Below are 18,754 nucleotides of genomic sequence, written 5' to 3'. Positions count from 1 at the left end.
TTCCAAGTAGCGAGTGGGCAGAGCTCCCTGCAACCTCCCAGGTCTTTCCTACTTTGGCAGAGGGGAGGAGTATCCTTCCAAACAGTTCAGGACCTACTACCAGGCGTTGACTTACTACAGAGGCTAGCCTGCAGCTGAAATACACAGGTGTGGGAGCATCCTGCTTCTGCTAAAGCTGCGATGCTCCCAGGACAGGGCAATAGCCACCCATCCCCAAAACATCTAGTTGTCCAGCAGTGGGGATCCTGGGTCCCCTGGCTTCTCTCAGCTCTTGTCACATCTCAGCTCCTGGAACACATTTGAAAGGGACTCTCTCTATCCTGCTTCAAGAATTCAAGAAACTCAGATTTCAGAGTGTTGGCAAGTTTTAAGAGAAAAAGACAAAGAAGCCAAAAAAAAAAAAAAATGGAAAAGCAAGGAAGAAAGAATTCACAGATTTCATCTTTCACTACCACTGAACTGCATTAAAATAAAGACCACATTTCCAAGCCTTCTGGATTATGGTCGCAACTTGCCTTCTGCCAGGATACTCTGCCTCCAGAGCAGCACTACAAGAAGGAAATAGAAAGTTGCCAAATGCCCAGTCTGTTTACTCTGCAAATCATGACTGGAGGAGGGGGCCTCTCCAGATGGCTCTGGGCAGGCAGTGAAGCTGAGGGTTTTGGAATGTGCTGCTGGGAGGCTCTGCAATTGCCCCAAGCAGATTCTCGCCTGAGCTGGCGACTGGAGCCACTCAGCTCCCTATCACATTTTCATCAATCATGAACTTGGAAAAACTCTCAGTGCTAGAGTTTATTATCAACTCTTAATGAAAATATATGGGTTTCACAGAATAATCTGAAAAGCACAGAGTGTTTGAATGTGAAATAGCAAATTGTTTGATTAGGTGCTAGGGCCAAAGTGATTGCCTGATTATGGCTTGGAGCAGGGTGAGGAGAAAGGCCATGGCACCATCAATACACGGAGATGATGACACCTCTGGGGATCCAGCCAGGGATGGGAGTAGCCTGATCTAGAAAGTATCAAGAGACTTTGCTCCAATAAAAACAATAAAATTAGATAAGCTTCCATGTTGAACACTTAGCAGGCTCTGTGAGGAGGACTCTGCAACCCAACTTCATTCAATCCTCACATCAATCCCATTTTACAGATGAGGAAACTGAGGCTCAAAGACATTAGTAATCTACTTAGGTCTCACTAGGTTCCAAACCCAGGTCTGTCTGATTCTAGATCTTCAGCTCTTAAGTAGGAGTCGACAAACTTTTTTTGTAAAGGGTCAAGTAATAGTAAATATTTCAGGCTTTGTGACCACATAGGGCCTATGTCTTTATTTGGAGGGTTTTGCTTTTGTTTTGTTTTGTTTTATGAAATATTTTTAAAAACATAAAAACCCTTCTTAGTGCTCTGGCAGTACAAAAACAGGCTCCCAGGTAGATTTGGCAGATTAGCCAGAATTTACTTCTCTTCGTCACCTCATGCTTCCATGTACCTTGTGAACTTGGACAAACATTTCTTCCTTTTCTGCAACCAGTGGGTCATTGAAATGGGTTTACAAAACAAGAACAAAATAGGAAACTGGGAAATGGGAGGGTGATACCAACTTCCCAGTGTCCTAGGAATATTACCATCTACTGTAGCTTCTACTGTAGTCATTTCTTTTTTCTTTTCTTTTCTTTTTTTTTCTTTTGTTTCAAAGCTACTGCAAATCAATATTGTAGTAATTTCTTTGTGATGTTTACATTGGATAAATCCTTCTAAACTGTAAGCTTATAATAATTAAATAGCAAGTCACTTCAAATTTGTGTTGGAAAAACGTGACTGTAAATAAACACACATGAACCATACAAAATATCACCTAGTCATTCATAAGAATTTGATGTGAAAAGAGTGACATCATCATTTGGTAAATTTAATCTACAGCCTCTTCTTTAATGGACAAAGCAAACTTTAAATACATGAAATGTAAGACAAAAAATAAACCAGAGATTTACCTACCTGGAGGAAAGTTTAGGATTGTATTCCTATGTACATGGAAATAAAACAGAAAAAAGTTGTTATTTATTTTTTTCCATTTATTTATTTTATTGCATTTTAGATTTTGGGGTACATGTGAAGAACATGCAAGATTGTTGCATAGGTACACACGTGGCAGTGTGATTTGCTGCCTTCCTCCCCTTCACCTACATCTGGCTTCTCTCCCCTTGCTATCTCTCCCCAACTCCCCACCCCCACCGTCCCTCCCCTATTTCCCCCCAACTGACCCCAGTGTGTAGTGCTCTCCTCCCTGTGTCCATGTGTTCTCATTGTTCAACACCCGCCTATGAGTGAGAACAGGCGGTGTTTGATCTTCTGCTCTTCTAAAAGTTGTTATTTATAATAATAACTCTAGGTAATACAAGATGTTGGGCAAGAAAGAAAAAATAACCACTGGCAACTTCACCGGCTGGTTATGATTTGCATTTATACACCCGTACAAAGTCAAAACTGTATGTAGCCTAAACAAAAACTACAATAGAATTCTATTGGGAGGACGGCAGAATGAGTGGTGACGAGGTAGTGTTTTAGATACCAGACAGAGGAGTGAACATGAGCTAAATCTTCATCTTCTCTAATAGCAAGTCAATAGATAATCGCTCAAACTGGAAGAGAAAAAAAGAAACAGCAATATAAGCATGTAGAAATACGAAGATACATACCAAAAGAATCAACTAAAATCGTTGCAATGGTTGCCCCAGAGAGCAGGAAAATGGTGGTGGATACACAGGACTGCTATCATTTGTAACAAGTCTTGTAAAATGATTTGACTATGTGTATGTATACTTTTTAAATAAAAGCCAAATTAAAAACAATATCTGCCGGGCGTGATGGCTCACACCTGTAATACCAACACTTTGGGAGGTCGAGGTGGGTGGATCACCTGAGGTCAGGTGTTCCAGACCAGTGTGGCCAACATGGTGAAACCCTGTCTCTACTAAAAATACAAAAATTAGCTGGGCGTGGTGGTGAGTGCCTGTGATCCCAGCTACTGGGAGGGCAGAGGCAGGAGAATCACTTGAGCCTGAGAGGCAGGGGTTGCAATAAGCCAAGATCTCACCACTGCACTCCAACCTGGGTGACAGAGTAGGACTCCACCCACCCAGCCCCCCCCCAAAAAAATCAACTGGAAAGGAAATGATAGACTATTCAATAAATAGTGTTATATAATAATGGAACACAAATTTTAATTACGGCAGTGTCTTTAGTTACAACATGAGTTTCTGTAATACAAATTAGCTCATACACTATTGATAAATAAAGGAATCAGGTCAATATAATGTGAAGTCATGTTCGTATTCAAGGGTTTCCAAGAAATTAAAGTTTTTACAACCAATGAACAGCACGCAGCTGACCACAACATATGCTAAAACAGCTGAAAGTACAATCTGCAAAGGGACACAATTCTATATTCAGCGCTTCTTCACTGTATATTTTTCTCTTAGCTTAGTTTGGTAACATACCCATGGTAAGGTTTCCCCAGTCTTTGCACATTTTCCATTATTGCTGTACTTAGCAGCCTCCATCTTTTTTTTAACTCTTCAACAATTAAGCTATGCTCAGTTTTTTCTCTGTTAGGTAGGCTTCTATATATGCTACAATATATCATTATTTATTGAGCATTTAAACGGTCTTTTAAACTGTGCTAGTAGCTTTATTAGGATTCTTATTGTCTTTTTAGTGCTCTGGTTGCAAAGTAGCTTAGGTTTTGAGTGGTCTTTCCTTAACTTTGATTTTCCCATAACCCTGTGATTTTTAGTGTGTGCTTTTGTAGAATATGAAGGTGTTCAGAAAAACTTTATCATGTTATAATAGAAGTTCTTGTACCTACTTGACATCATATATATTTATTAAAATTCTAAGCCTTCTTAGAAAATAAAGCAATTTTTAAAACAGTACTATTTAAAAGCAGTGTGGTAGCAGAATTCTAAGATGAACCCCAAATTCCCAAAGCCTGGTGTATAAGACCCATATTATCTCCTCTCCTTGAGTATGACTGTGACCTGTGAATATGCTTGTCATTGCCATGATGACGTTATGTTAAATGGAAAATACAAAAGGATTTTTACAGATGTAATTAAGGTCACTAATCAGCGCATTTCAGATCATCAAAAGGAAAATTACCCTGGAGGGCCTGACCTAATCAGGAGACTCCTTAGAAGACGATCTAGAGGTGAGAGAGACTTAGAGCCTCAAAGACACTCCTACTGGCCTTGAAGACGCAAACACCATGAGTTTCACAGCTTCAAAGAAATGAATTCTGCCATGGGAGCTTGGAAGAGGATCTCAAACCTCAGATGAGACCCTAGCCCCAGCTAACACCTGGATTGGAGCCCTGTTAAGACACTGTACAGAAGACCTGAGCTGTGCTCAGACTCCTGGTCCAGGGAAACTATGAGTCCTAGATGTATGTTGTTTTAATCTGCTGAGTTTGTGCTGGCAATTGGTTATAAAATAGAAATAGCAATAGAAAACAAATACAGACAGAAACAATTTTTATTCATTTTCTTTTAATTATCTTAGTTTGGGTTAGTCTTTTCTAAAGAAGGAACAGAACCTAGAATCTTGGAGAACAAAAGAGAATTTAATTAGATTTCATAATATTTTGAAACTGCTATAAAATAAAAGTCATGGCTGGACACAGTGGCTCACACCTATAATCCCAGCACTTTGGGAGGCTGAGGTGGGTGGATCATGAGGTCAAGAGATCAAGACCATCCCGGCCAACATGGTGAAACCCTGACTCTACTAAAAATACAAAAAAAAATTAGCTAGGCGTGTTGGCCCACACCTGTAGTCTCAGATACTTGGGAGGCTGAGGCAGGACAATTACTTGAACCTGGGAGGCAGAGGTTTCAGCAAGCCGAGCTCTCACCACTGCACTCCAGCCTGGGTTACAGAGTGAGATTTCATCTCTACATAAATAAATAAATGTCACCACAAATAGTGTTAAACACCAATAATACGCTAGAAGAAAAGATTTCTAGCATGTATACTTACTCACAGAGGAAGTGGACTTGGACACTAAATAGAGACCAGCAGCCTCCTTCATGACATGATCAACCAGTATACGTACAGTTCTGCAATATGCAAGGTCGGGGGTGAAGGTAGGGCATGGATGATGGGGAAAACACTGGAATCTTTTCTTACTATCCATATCGAGAAGCTGGGACAGAGATAGGTTCCCAGTTTTCCAAATTCAGAGCTGGAACTCCAAATATGTTTTCCATAAAAATGATTTGATAGCCTACTGAATCCATAGCATGGCAGACATGGCTGCCATCTTTGCAAGATGGCAAGAAGAAATTCTTCCCTAACCTCCACCAGAGGTAGTAAGAAGTGAGGCTTCCTGAGAAAGTCACAGGAAATCTCCTGCTATAGAAAAAGACACTGGAGCCACAACAACCATTTGACTTTTCTAGACCACCTAAAATTCAGCAGCATTTAAATTCACTGGAATGCACATAATAGAAACCTTCATTTAACTGGATACTTGGCATTCTTTCTATTAAGAGAAAAGAGAAGTCATGAGAAAACAAAATCTAGTATCTAGTCTTGATCATTTAAAACGTACCTCTTCCTGTTTACAATAACAAAGACCTGGAACCAATCCAAATGCCCATCGATGATAGACTGGACAGGGAAAATGTGGCACATATACACCATGGAATATTATGCAGCCATCAAAAATGATGAGTTCGTGTCCTTTGTAGGGACATGGATGAACCTGGAAACCATCATTCTCAGCAAACTGACACAAGAGCAGAAAATCAAACACCGCATGTTCTCACTCATAGGCAGGTGTTGAACAATGAGAACACATGGACACAGGGAGGGGAGCACTACACACTGGGGTCTGTGGGGGAAATGGGGGAGGGACAGTGGGGGGTGGGGAGTTTGGGAGAGATAGCACGGGGAGAAATGCCAGATATATGTGAAGGGGAGGAAGGCAGCAAATCACACTGCCATGTGTGTACCTATGCAACAATCTTGCATGTTCTTCACATGTACCCCAAAACCTAAAATGCAATTAAAAAATAAATAAATAAATAAATAAATAAGTGGATCCTCTGACCCCAGCTGATCTCTCTCAGCCCATGCCTTGTGTGGCAGAGATAAGCTCTTCTCACTCAGATGTGCTCAAATTGTGGACTCAGGAGCACAATTAGTATAGTAATGTTATTTTAAATCATTAAGTTTTGAAGTGGTTTGTTACACAGCAAGAAATAACTGACATAGTTTAACATTTCACAGTTCTTCCATATAATTCTAGTAGTTTTTACTTTTGTGGCACTATTTGGGCATATGTGGAGTCACCTGAAAAATATCTGCTTTCTCGAGGTTTAAGCATTCGAGAAATCAGATCCTCAGGTATTTATGAGGCAATAACAAATCAACATGGCTAATTTATGTGAATTTCAAGAGTATAAAAATCCATACCTCCTATAATCTGACACTAGTTTTATTAGGTCCTCAGTTGAAATCTTGCTGCTTTCTTGTCTATACAGTGGTGAAAATCTTGAGTCTCTGTCCACATTTCCCTGGTTGTCCTTAAATACTGATCTGAAAGAAAATATTTATTCAGGTTGGTATTTGGATATTTTTAATGAAGTTGTATGTTTAAGGTGACTATATTAATTAAACTTCTTATTTATAATCAGAGAAACTCTAAGAGCTTATAAAATAAAAAGATAGAAAACTTGTTGTAAAAAAATAATAATAATACAAAAATAAAAATAAATAAAATGTGCCTCTTCCAAAAGCAGTACTGGGGTCAGTGAGCATTCATCCCAGTTTTCATTTTTTTCACAATGACAGACTGAACAGTGAGATTTGATGATCAAGACTAAGACCCTGGAAAGGCTGGACAAATTTAATCAGCAAACATTAATTTCTGCTGCACAGGTTGTATTTATGAAGGCAGGACACAAGACACAAACATTTTGGAAAGATATTTTAACAATGAACAATTGAAACCATTTTAGCACACTTAAGTTGTCTTCAGAAAATATACCTAAGCTTGGAGGATATTTAGGAGTGGACAGACACATTCCCACATAGTCTACTACATAATGCCAGGTGGAAGAGGCAGAATCCTACATTCCCGAGAGCTTCTAGGTAGCATAGCTGAAGTTTGGGTCATTATTATCTGTCAAATCAAAAGGAAAAGGCAATTATCCAAATAATTTAGCCTTTTTTCAAACCTCTCACTTGAAATAACCAGATAATTACAAATGGCTTATTTTGTATTCTGGGCATATTTTAGGTGTGTGTTTGAATTATTCATATGAATTCTTCCATTGTCCATTTCAGTTTTCCTATGTGGAAACATTGCAAGGCTGAGACGATACCATAGCAGAATTCTAAGCAAGTGTGTTGACAGTGGAGTCCTGGATTACGGACAGAGACCCCAGAGTTAGGGGGAAACATCAGCCAACTGGACAGCCAGTGACTTCTTCATTTGAAGACCAGACAGACTAAGCACAGCTCTCTCTGGCCCTGTGGGGGGCACTGTTTTTCAGAGTCCAATCAAGAAATTAATGGGATTCTGTAGGATGCCTCAAGTCCAGCACTTTGCAGCATGCAGAGTAATAATTATGCTCAATTACAGCCTAGCATGTGGTTTCTGGCATCATAAAAATCACCTTGTGTCAAGCCAATCTTCAAGGAAAAGAAGGGCCTATTTTGGCACTTTTCTGCACTGCTACACATCAATCCCTAATTTCATCTCCAGAGAGCTTCCACCATTTCCTATCTGCTACCGGCTGCCATGAAATCCCAGGGCTAACATGTTCAGTGATGGCATCAATATTTCCAGGGAACTTCAAGACTCAACCTGATTCAGGAATGAACAAAGGATTCTTACTGCTCCTGTCTTATAAAAATGGAACCCTGTTGAGGTCATATGATGAGAAAATAAGGCAGAAGCAAAACAGAAAACAGCCCACATTTGGAAATGGATTTATTTTAATTTTAAGGTTTCAGACAAGCCTGCTGTTTTGCTCCTTCTTGAAAGCACACACCCACCAGCTGTTTTGAATAAGAATAGGTAAAGCCAAGCCAAAGGAAACAGAAGCAGCCCAGGGAGAGTAAAGGCAGCAGACATGGAGGCCTGTGCCAACCCAAAAGTGGCAGTTGGGATGAGCCACAGCCCTCTCCCTGCGGTGCACCACTGGGCACAGAGATGAATTTCCAAGGCTGGGGGTTGAGATGCATTTTAAGAATCTGTTCATGCTCTATAACACTGAGAGGGCTACAAAACCATTGGCTTCTTGGGTTCCATTGTCTAAAATGTACTCATACTCACATACTTCAAGGAATTTCAATTTGGACTGATTATTTAGGAAGCCCCTAATTTCACGTTAACACTAGAAAGCAAGATGCATCCAGATTCAGGAGAGTCTGATCTGGAGGAAAGGGAGTGAAGGTCCAAGAAACTGGCATCGAGTAAATTACAGACATGACCAGCAATATGCAATGAACTAAATATAAATGTCTACAATATTAAAGCACAAAATTATGCTTCTATCCCTATAAAACTGTCAGAAACAAACCTAACATATTGATCATCCAAGAGACTCCACTGTTCTCTAAAATGTTATATAGCACATAATAACCCTATTATAAATTTGATGTAAAATTAATATGCTAGCTTTAAGCATGAAACACTTTATATGCCTCTGTAAAATTAAGAGGCAACTGGAAGATCAATTTAGATGTCTTGAGATCAGAAAAAAAGATGTCAGCTAGGAATGTCTGAAACATACTGAACTTTTCTTCCAGAAATCTTCCAGTTGTAGAAACAATCCAAATTACCCCAATGACTAAACAGGACTTTGAAAAATACAACCTGCAGTTTCACAGATCACCATTAGGTGATATGAATCTGCATGGAAACCACTTAGGGGCTCAGAAAACTCAAAGGAGAGTCAAAATTTATAAGATTTGAGTCTGAAAATAATTCCAGGCTGAAAGACCTGTCTCATATTAATTGTTTATGATGTGAAGTATGTCGACAATACATTGCCTGCTGCAATTGGGTTAGCAGGCCAGAGACTCTATGTGAAAGTCCTTCTGAAGGAACAGCTGTTTAAAGCTAAAAAATCATGCATTTAGTGAGGTGGCTGCGGCAGCCAAAAACCCATCTGAGAATGTCTAAACAAAGCTCATTAATCTAAAGGTGCCAAAGGATAGGTGTTGGGGTCAGGGGTTGTAGGGATGGTCTTTTCTTGGACAGAGAGCTTGGTCATGTGTGGCTTGTACTTGCAATGCTCTTGAAAATGTGTATTTCCAAAGGGAAAATGTGACTCCGAGTGAGTTAGTCATACCTTGAGAAAGGCTGGTGCTAAGTAATATGGACAATTTCAACCCCAAGTGAAACTAAAAACTGGTCAAATAGGTCTGCAGTTCTTGCTTCATCTTTTTTCCATGTCTCAGGCAGACGTAAGGGCTCCATGCCTGTAAATCCCAGCACTGTGGGATGCCAAGGTGGGAAGGTGACTTGAGGCCAGGAGTTCAAGACCAGCCTGGGCAACACAGAAACACCTCGCCTCTACAAACCGTAATAATAATTAGCCCTGCATGTTGGTGTATGCTCTTAGTCCCAGCTACTTGGGAGGCTGAGGCAGGAGGCAAGAGAATCATTTGAGCTCAGGAGTTTGAGGCTGCAATGAGCTATGATCACGCCACTACACTTCAACCTGGACAACAGAGCAAGAATATTTCTCAAAAAAAGGAAAAGAAAAGAAAAAGCCATTCTCTTTCCTTTCTCAAAAGTTAGCCTCTCACGCTACTGCCAGCTCCTGAGATGTGTGTATGTGCCTAGTTCCACCCTTGTGTAGATCAGGTTCTCACCCTCTCCCATCAAAATTTAGCTGCCTTAAGTCCCATCTCCCTAGGGTATTCCTACCTTAAAAAAAAAGGATGGGCAACTAAGGCATTAATTGTTAGTAATGGCTTCATGGAAAGTCCTTAGCAAATCTATTTGCATTTTAACAGAGGTCTTTTAGGCCTTGGTAGAGAAGTTAGTAATGGGGGCTTGGGGGCTTTTAGAAAGATAACTTAGAGCATCCCTGACTTTTACTGCAGGGTCCTTTTCCTTCTGGTTCCTTAAATTCTCTGCTACCAAACACTTCCAGAACTCTATTATCACCTACGGCTTAGAGCCTTGGTAGAGATTCCCTATCTTGACTGTGGCAGACCTGCCCCCAAGAGCAACTGAGCTCAGCATAGTTCTTTTCCACTCCCTTCCACCATACTTTCAGTGCCGGGGGGCACTGAGAATGATGCAAAGGAGAAAGGCAGGGAGAGAAATGATTTGCATCTTAGACTGGTGCAAATTCACACTTTGTGGAGAATTAACAGCTTCCTCACAAGACATCCTCCCCAACCACCGCGAGACCAGATGCTCCTTAGCCTCCCCAGGGTGAGTTGAATGTGATCACATGAATATTAATGCCTGAAACTCCCTAGGCCTAAGCATCTATTGGCCTAGTCAAGAATTTCAATTCTCAGGTTTTTTTTCTTCTGTTCCACATAATCCTGGGAATCACCAGGATGTGTCTTAACATGTGCCAAGAGTGAACCCTGGCTACCCCTCACCCTGAGTCTGTGTTGCTATGGAGGCACCATTCTGCAGCCTTGTTCCTCTCTGCACAGAGGCTGCTACCCGCACTGGCTTGGACCTCTGCCCCAGTCAAGGGGGCAGAGCTATGTCACCAGTCTCAGAAGGTTTCAGTAGTGCCTGTTGGAAAGGAAAATCTACCTAATTATTGTATCCTTTCTAACTCACTTAGGAAGGATGCACAACATCTTAAATATTATAGTGTGCTGGGATCCAGTATAACAGAACATTCAGGTCACAAAAAGGTTTTTCCTATAGCTTGTTTCAGGGTAGGTGTCAGGATGCTATTCTTGGAACTGAAGATTAGAACATGCCATCCCAAAATATGCCATTATCAGGTGAAGGCAATTGAGAAACAGCAAATGCAAGAAGAGATCTCTGCCCTCCTCCTTTCTGCCTGAAAGCAGGGTATAAATTCTCTATGAGGTATTTGTCTTTCCAATACTAGGAAGAAGAAAATATTATTATCACTGGAGATGAGAAGTCAACTCTGACACAAATCTGCACAAATAAACCTTACAAAAATAACCCTTATTGTCCATTAGTTTCCCCCGTATATTTCCCAGTTTCTTTCCCTCAATTACCACCCCTAGAAGCCCAAATCTCTTTTCTTTGTCTAGTCACTTCCCCACAATTTATCGCCTTTTGTTATAATGGTACATAAGCCCCCAAATCTCACCACTTCCTTGAGTTTTTCGCTTTTTTTCTATGAAGGTCCCCTTCCTGTGCCACGTGCAAATATTAACATCAAATAAAACTTGAAGGATTTTCCCTTATTAATCTGTCTTTTGTCAGCTTAATTCATCTCTCTCAGCCACAACATTAAGAGGGCAGAGAAAAAGTTGTGTCCTTCCTCACGATTATCAAGCCCTACTAAAGAATATGGCCTATCATGCTGGATTCCTTCTTTCTAGGACTCACCGACACACTTTTAATCTGATCATCCATTCAGACTTCCCTGCCAGGCATTATGGAATTTGATCTGCAAGCTATCCTCTACTCAGTATTTCTGGAAAAAAATGGCTTCATTCTTACAAAATGATGTCAGACTTCCAGAGTGAACTATTTTACAGGTGTTGGTCAAGACCAAATGCTGCCAAGGAGCGCTGCTAGAGGTCAAACTCATGTCCTCAGACAGGCATTGGATTTGTTGTCAATGGCGTTTCACAAAGCTCTTCCTTAGCAAGAGCTGAGATTGGTCTCAGAGAATACTTCTGCAACAACAAGATAAGTTCATCCCTGGCTCAAGGACTACACAGGCAGGGATCAAGGTGGAAAGAGATGGCTGATGGAGAGAACATCATAGAGACCTATGTGTAACTCACTCATATCCTCAAGCTGAACAGTGCTTTGTCTTTGGGGAACAAATGCCTCAGGTTTCCAGGCTGTGCAGTTTAGATACCCAATACTTTCCAGAAGGTAGATTAAAAGTCTCTGCTTACATATTGAGGCTGGTGATTCTGAGAGCTATACACTTATGAGCCTCCAACACATAATTGTAGATGTCTCATCATAAAGCACTTGCTGCAATCTTCAACCCCAGACTTGGCTTGAAGAGGAAGATCCCTTCTGATGGTGAGGAGGAGGATGCCAAACCATCCAAGCTCAAGGAGGAGGCCCTGCATAAGCTGTGCTAGTCAATACAGGCAGGACTCCTTGCACCTCAGAGAATTATCTGGTTCGGACTCCATAGACTGTAAGTGTAGAGAAGGTACTGCCCAAACCCAATTGGATCATTTCTTGGGCAAAACTTAAAGACCCAATGCAGTGAAAACACCTATCATTTTGCTCTGGTTATGGGAAAGAGGACATCTCCTGTTTGTATACAGCAATGGTATACCTAGCAATTCAGATGCTAGCTTGCCTGGGAGCAGTCGGGAAACATGAACGGGAAGCAGAAGAGTCACCCCATTCCCTTGAATAAATGGGCTCTGATAACCCTGGAGGAGGGAACTCTAAAGGAAAAAACAGAACAATCAATCTGGGTCCCAGATGTTAGCAGTGAGACAGATGGTGAGGCCAGGTAAGGTCAAATGCAGCACCCAACAACCTCTCTCATTCCTAATAAAAAGATAGTTAAGGGCTCCTTTGACGCTCAGCTTATAAAGATTAGGCTACATCCAGCAGGCTATCCAAAGGGGAGATTCTAGGAATCTGAGTCTGGAAAAAGCATTACTGGAAATGAGGACTGGTCATCCTCAGCCTTCATTCATGCTGCCAGCATAGAGCAGGTCATACAGACTCTGAACATGACATCCTCAATGTTAGACAGAGCTTGTCTGGGGTCACAGCATGACCCCAGACAAACTCTGTCTCCTGAGAAAAGGAGCCAGAACTGGATAGCAGAGGCCCTGGAGAGGACAGAGGGAGAGATGTTGGTTAACATTCAATCAGGAGGCTGCCCAATCCATACTTGAGCATGTGAAGCCTGGCATCACCAGGTGTACAGAAATATGGCCCTGGGGACAGAGTTCTGAGACACAGTAGAGCCAAAAACCATGCACTATTTACCTCCATGAAGGAAAGTTTAAGTGAAGTTGATAGAGACTTTTGCGGGTACTGACTTTTGCAGGGAGAAAGAGAAATAAACATCCTCTGCACTCTCTTGGAGGTTATATTCTTCCAGACGCTTGGTTTCAAGTAACAATAACCCAGACGTCTTAAAAGGAAAAAGAATAATGTATTAGCTCATAGAACTGAAAGCATAGGAATAAGTGCCCGTTTCAGGCAAAATTAGATCCAATGTTTTCTGGAAATTGTTGCTCTGATTCTGCCTTCCTCTTGATGTGATTTGGATGTGTGTCACCACCCAAATCTCATGTTGAATTGTAATCCCCAATGCTGGAGGTAGGGCATTAAATCTTGGGGGCAAATTTCTCATGAATTGTTTGGCACCATCCCCTTGGTGCTGTCCTCACAACAGTGAGCAAGTTCTTGAGAGATCTGGTCATTTAAAAGCATGTGAAACTGAGACAGCCAAGTGTAAAGGAGTCCCAGGAGAAACTCCAACTGGCCTGCACACTGGAAGGAGTATGCACTGGGGTGGAGCCTTGGGAAGTTCACGCTGTTTTCAGCAGGGAGCAGCCCGGCCCCTCTTCTTTCTGGGTGAAAACTGGGATTCAGTCTGTGAGGCAGGAAGCACACTAGCAGGATTCTGGCTTTGTGGAGGGTCCCTGTCTTGCTTTTTTTCCCCTTTGCCCAATAAATTCCATTTCTTCCTGCCCTTCAAAGTGTCTGCAAGCCTGGTCTCTCATGGGCATGTGACAAGAACCCGGCTCTTAGCTGAACTAAGGAAAAAGTCCTACAACAAAACCTCCCTCCCAAGTCTCTGTTCTTCCTCCTGCTCAGACCATGAAACACACCTGCTCTCCTTTCACCTTCCACCATGACTGGAAGTTTCCTGCAGTCTCCCTAGGAGTTGATGCTCATGCTATGCTTCCTGTATAGCCTGAAGAACCATGAGCCAATTAAATCTCTTTCCTTATAAATTATACAGTCTTAGGTGTTTATTCATAGCAATGTGAAAACAAATTAATATACTTCTCTATTACCTTCATTTTCAGGCAGGCTCCCTCACCCCTTTTGGAAAACATCAGGCTATGGTAGGCTTACAGTCTCTCTCAGATGGCCATCAACTACTCTAGGCTTACAGTCTACACTTTAACAATCCCAGAGGAAACAAACAAGACTCTTTTTCAATATTTCCAGCAAGAGTCCAGGCATTGATGCCAATTGGTGCAGCTTGGTCATGTGCCCACCACTGGCTGGGCCAATCACTGTGCACAGAAGGATGTGGTCTGATACATCAGGCCCATGACCTTGCCTCTGACACCTGTGGGAGGAGGGACGAGAATTGAGAGCAGGAGGGCTTAGCTCTGCAGAGGAAAACAGGTGCACTGTTACTCAAAGAAGGAGTGTTGGGAAGGCAAAACAAGTATTCACTCACCCAATGGCCATAAAATTGTAATATAGGTAAATGCTGGAGCTCTGAACACAGGCAGAGGTGGGCTTGAGTCCTTATGACTTAGTATGAGCTCAGTGAATGATTTCACTCCTCTAGGCCTCAGGTTTCTCACTGTAAAATGAGGGTACTGTCTTCTTTGTGGATGTACTGGGAGAGTGAAATGAAACAATATTAATATTGATTCAATGCTAAATACTAATAGTACCTTTTCCCAACCTCCCCTAGCACTTTCGGCTTAGATTAAACTGAAAGAAAGTAAAGATTTTGTCTGCTTTTTTCATGACTATTTCCCCCATCCTTCATAGACAGTAGGCACCCTTGTATACAGTTGCCACAGTGTCAACATTTGTTGAATGAGCGAATGAATGATGACAAAATTAATAAATTTCTAGGGAATTCATACTTTTCAAATATTAGCTTCCAAGCCCTAGCAAACAGAATGAATCATTCCTTCCTGTGTGTCTGCTGGTATTTTAAATTCCAGCTCTTATCAGCCAGAATGTGAATCAAGACTGTGTGTGACTCAACTTGAGATCCCACTGCCTGGCACCCAGCACAGTTTATGTTGCTGAATAAAAAAGATCCCCTAGTCCAAATGCCTCACCTTACAGATGTTGTAGCAGAGCCCTGGAGAGGTTAAAGAATTTGCCAAAAGCCCCACAGCTTACCAGTTGAGCCATGATTTCTAGTCTACTTGTTTTCTGCTTCATACTCAAGACTGTTTTTTTCATGCTGCCATGAGCAGTGCATGCTGCCAGGAACAAAGCAAAGTTCTTGGTCCTCTAGAAAGGAAGGGGCATCTTCAACATGAAAAGTCATCATTCGTAAAAAGTGGCATCAAGTACCAAATGTGAGTGTGAGAGTCATTCACTTGCTTCATACCATATATAAACACATTTTTAGTCTCAGCATTTTTGTTTGTGCAACCTTTGCTTCTTTCCAATAACTCAGGCAAGGCTCAGCCATTCCTACCCATCCTCCCCACACAGGCACACCCAATTCCCAACTATAGTTGGAGGAAGCCAACAGGCCTTATTTGGGCTGGAGACTGAATGCTAAGCCCACAGCAATGGGTTGTTAACCTCCTCACACTACTCCATCCCTTCCTCTGTCTGAAGGAAGAGGTCCCATCAGGTGCTAAGCCAGTCTCCCCACTTCCCTGACTGCTCCTAAACCCAATTTCCCAAAGCCCATGTGCTCTGCCCAATTAAATGCTATACAAATGGGATCTACCAGAAACACACTAAAGTTTATTTATGCTATTTTCCTTATTGGACACTATGAAAAGACATTTTTCGTATTCATTTACTAATTCGACAAACATTTTAGCAGCTTCCTGTACTATGTGCCAGGCACTGAGCATACCAGAACAAATAAATGGATCATAACAAATGTATGCACTGGCTAAGGCAACCACATAATCCCTTAATAGTTTTTGTATCAAAATCCCCAAAGCAGAGCTTTCTCATTCACCAACCTCTCCCCACACCCCTCCCCCACAAATACCAATATTTAACTCAAAGAAGTGTTTTGCAAAGTATGTAATTAATAGCTTTTTAATTAAGAGGAAAGGTTCTTTAAAGGTAAGCTGAATCTTTTGGCTGGCAAAACAAGGTGTTCTTCTTATTATTAAGAAAAAAAAAAAAAACAAAAACCAGCAGGTAGGTCTCTCATATTGATAGAAAGAAGGCTGATGGTGATGTATTCACTGCTTCCTTAATACCAGAAGGAAGGGCTGCATCTAAATTCAAAGTATGTGGAATGTTTTGATGTGAGAAGAAAGCAAAACATGTAAGACTGCATCAAAAATCCCTTTTGGAAGAGCTCAGATGAACAAGACTTTTCTTCAAGACTCAGGTGCACAGCAAATGTGTCTGAATGAATTAACTCGGCTACATATAAACTATTTTTTTTCCTCTCTTATTTGTAATGAATTCATTCATTTTGAAAATTTAATGACCCTAACTTAGTAGTGTTAAGCTAGCCTTCTCAAATGTTCCCTAGTGTTCCAAAGCTCCTTCCCTGCTAAGCGTAAAGAAACTTTCCTTTCCAATTTATTAAAAAAAGATACTTTGTTTCTCATTTGTGCAAATATGTAATTTTTGAATGAGGAAACTGAGACCCAGAGTGATTTGCTTAAGAGTACACAGTTAATTAGCTCTAAATCCAAGACCCAAGCCTCTTAACTACAAATTGAGAATTACACTTAAAGAAGTCCATTTGAAAACTGTATTCCTTGAAATTTAGGTAACAGTCTACCAATTATTAAGAGTCTATTATGTACTAGGTACTTTACATATTGTTTTCTTTTAATCCTCAAGTAAAACCTCCAAGATAGGGCTCATTAATGGATGCTGTTGAACTGTTTAAATAATACCATTATGTAGCACTTGTAGCGTACTGAACACTTCCTACATATTATCTCCAATTTTCACAAAAACCCTGCAAAGTATCATCATCCCTGTTTTATAGATAAGAGACCTGTGTCTTTGAGGGATAAAGCAACTTGCTAAGCTCACACAGCTAGGAGATGAGTCGTGCTGGATCCAGATCTCAAAGCCTGTGTGCTACCCCTGAAATGTTGCCCATGTAGGCAGCCATAGATCTTATATCAGCCCAAATAAATAGCATCAAAGACTCTCTCAGCAGGCCTACTGTATGCCATAGAAAAACCCCCCAGCATGAGGTGGCTAACTACAGTGATGGTGCAACTGACAAGGTAGGTGACGCTTCCAGGCAGGGCTGACCTCTCAGCACAGTACTGCCACATACGGGGGCTTGGCATTATGGTTCTATCTGGGACTTGGCTTTTCAGAGTCTGGAATTTCACCCTAACATTTCATTTAGGGGTGGCTGGTTTTCTTAATTTTTTTTTATTTTAGCTATATCACAAAATAACTATCATATGATTATAACAATGAAGATATTGATAACTACCATTTATTGAATCCTATGTCATACGATGTGCTTTATGTACTCTGTCTCTAATTACTGTGGAGATATAGTTACCTACCTAAAATGAAGCCCATTTCTCTTTCAGGACACATCCTCCTGTTGAATTTGCCAAAAGCCCCAGACTTACCAACTGAGCCATGACTTCTTTCCTTTTTTCTACTTCATATTCAGGACTCTGTTTTTTTCATGCTGCCATGAGCAGTTCATGCTGCCAGCAATAAAGTGAAGTTCTTGGTCCTCTAGAAAGGAATGGCCATCTTCAATAAGAAAACTCATCATCTTGAATTGCGATGTTTAAGAGACTTTTTTTCGGAACTGTTGCAGACAGAGGTGAATTCCTATATCCTTCTGCAATTATCTGCTGAATATCCTTGAGTGAGGGGTCATTGCCATAAAAATGACTTGCTAAACGTTGATTTTCCTTATATATGAGTCATTGTTTTAGTCTGGTCAAGCTGCTATAACAAAATGCCATAGACTGGGTGGCTCCTAAACAGGCAGAAATTAGTTGCTTGTCGTCCTAGAGGCTGGAAGTGCAAAGACAAAGTATTGGCAGATTTGGTATCTGATGAGGGTCTGCTTTCTGGATCCCAGATGGCTGTCTTTTTCTGTGTCTTCACATGGTAAAGGGGGTTAGGAATCTTTCTGGGGTCTCTTTTATAAGGGCACTTGCACTTTTAAATAAGGGTCCCACGTTGTTGCCAAGTGTATCAAAATAGCAGAAAAGCTAAAATCAAAATGTTGGACTAAGATTAGATACAGGAAAAAATGTAGACAGGATGTAAAAACAAGCATGTAGAGTCATGAATGGCTCAAAGTCAAACACAACACAATCACAAATAACAATCTAAACACTGGTAATTTCTGGGATGTCTTCACAGATTAATCTCATCCATTGCATACAAATGCTTCCATCTTATCTTAATATTTTGAGGTGATTCATTTTATTTTGAGGACATACATGTCATTTGTTTTCTTCCACAGCTGCACCAACATACACAAACATACTCAAACATTAGTCTCATCCAAAAATTATATACACAAACAGACTGAAGCTGGGTATGCAGTCAATCAGCCGGAAGTTGTTTGGCAAATTATCTATTCATTAGGAAGAAAAATAAAGTTAGATGCCTATCTCAAGCAATTGATTATACAAAATGAAAATTCCAAGTATAAAC

The 18,754-nt window shown here is 40.9% G+C and overlaps 1 long non-coding RNA gene across 6 annotated transcripts in view; it reads right to left on the bottom strand.

Annotated features, from left to right (window-relative positions):
• Positions 1–460: 460 nt before the first annotated feature.
• LOC116531765 overlaps positions 461–18,754 on the bottom strand; it is a 51,037-nt gene continuing 32,743 nt past the window's right edge. For 5 of the 6 annotated variants that reach the window (XR_004260566.1, XR_004260567.1, XR_004260571.1 and 2 more), the window contains 4 exons: positions 17,704–18,303; positions 2,570–2,639; positions 1,996–2,021; positions 461–548 (listed from right to left, as the gene is read on the bottom strand). This is a non-coding gene — a long non-coding RNA (uncharacterized LOC116531765). Of the gene's footprint in view, positions 549–1,995; positions 2,022–2,569; positions 2,640–15,318; positions 18,304–18,754 lie in introns of those variants that run through there. The other variant, XR_004260569.1, reaches the window with a different exon arrangement.

The sequence above is a fragment of the Sapajus apella genome, unplaced genomic scaffold, assembly GCF_009761245.1.
Source record: "Sapajus apella isolate SASKATOON/1434 unplaced genomic scaffold, GSC_monkey_1.0 scaffold72, whole genome shotgun sequence".
In the NCBI taxonomy this organism is placed as follows: domain Eukaryota; kingdom Metazoa; phylum Chordata; class Mammalia; order Primates; family Cebidae; genus Sapajus; species Sapajus apella.
The sequence above is the reverse complement of the archived record's forward strand: the minus strand, read 5'-3'. Positions and strand labels throughout refer to the sequence as shown.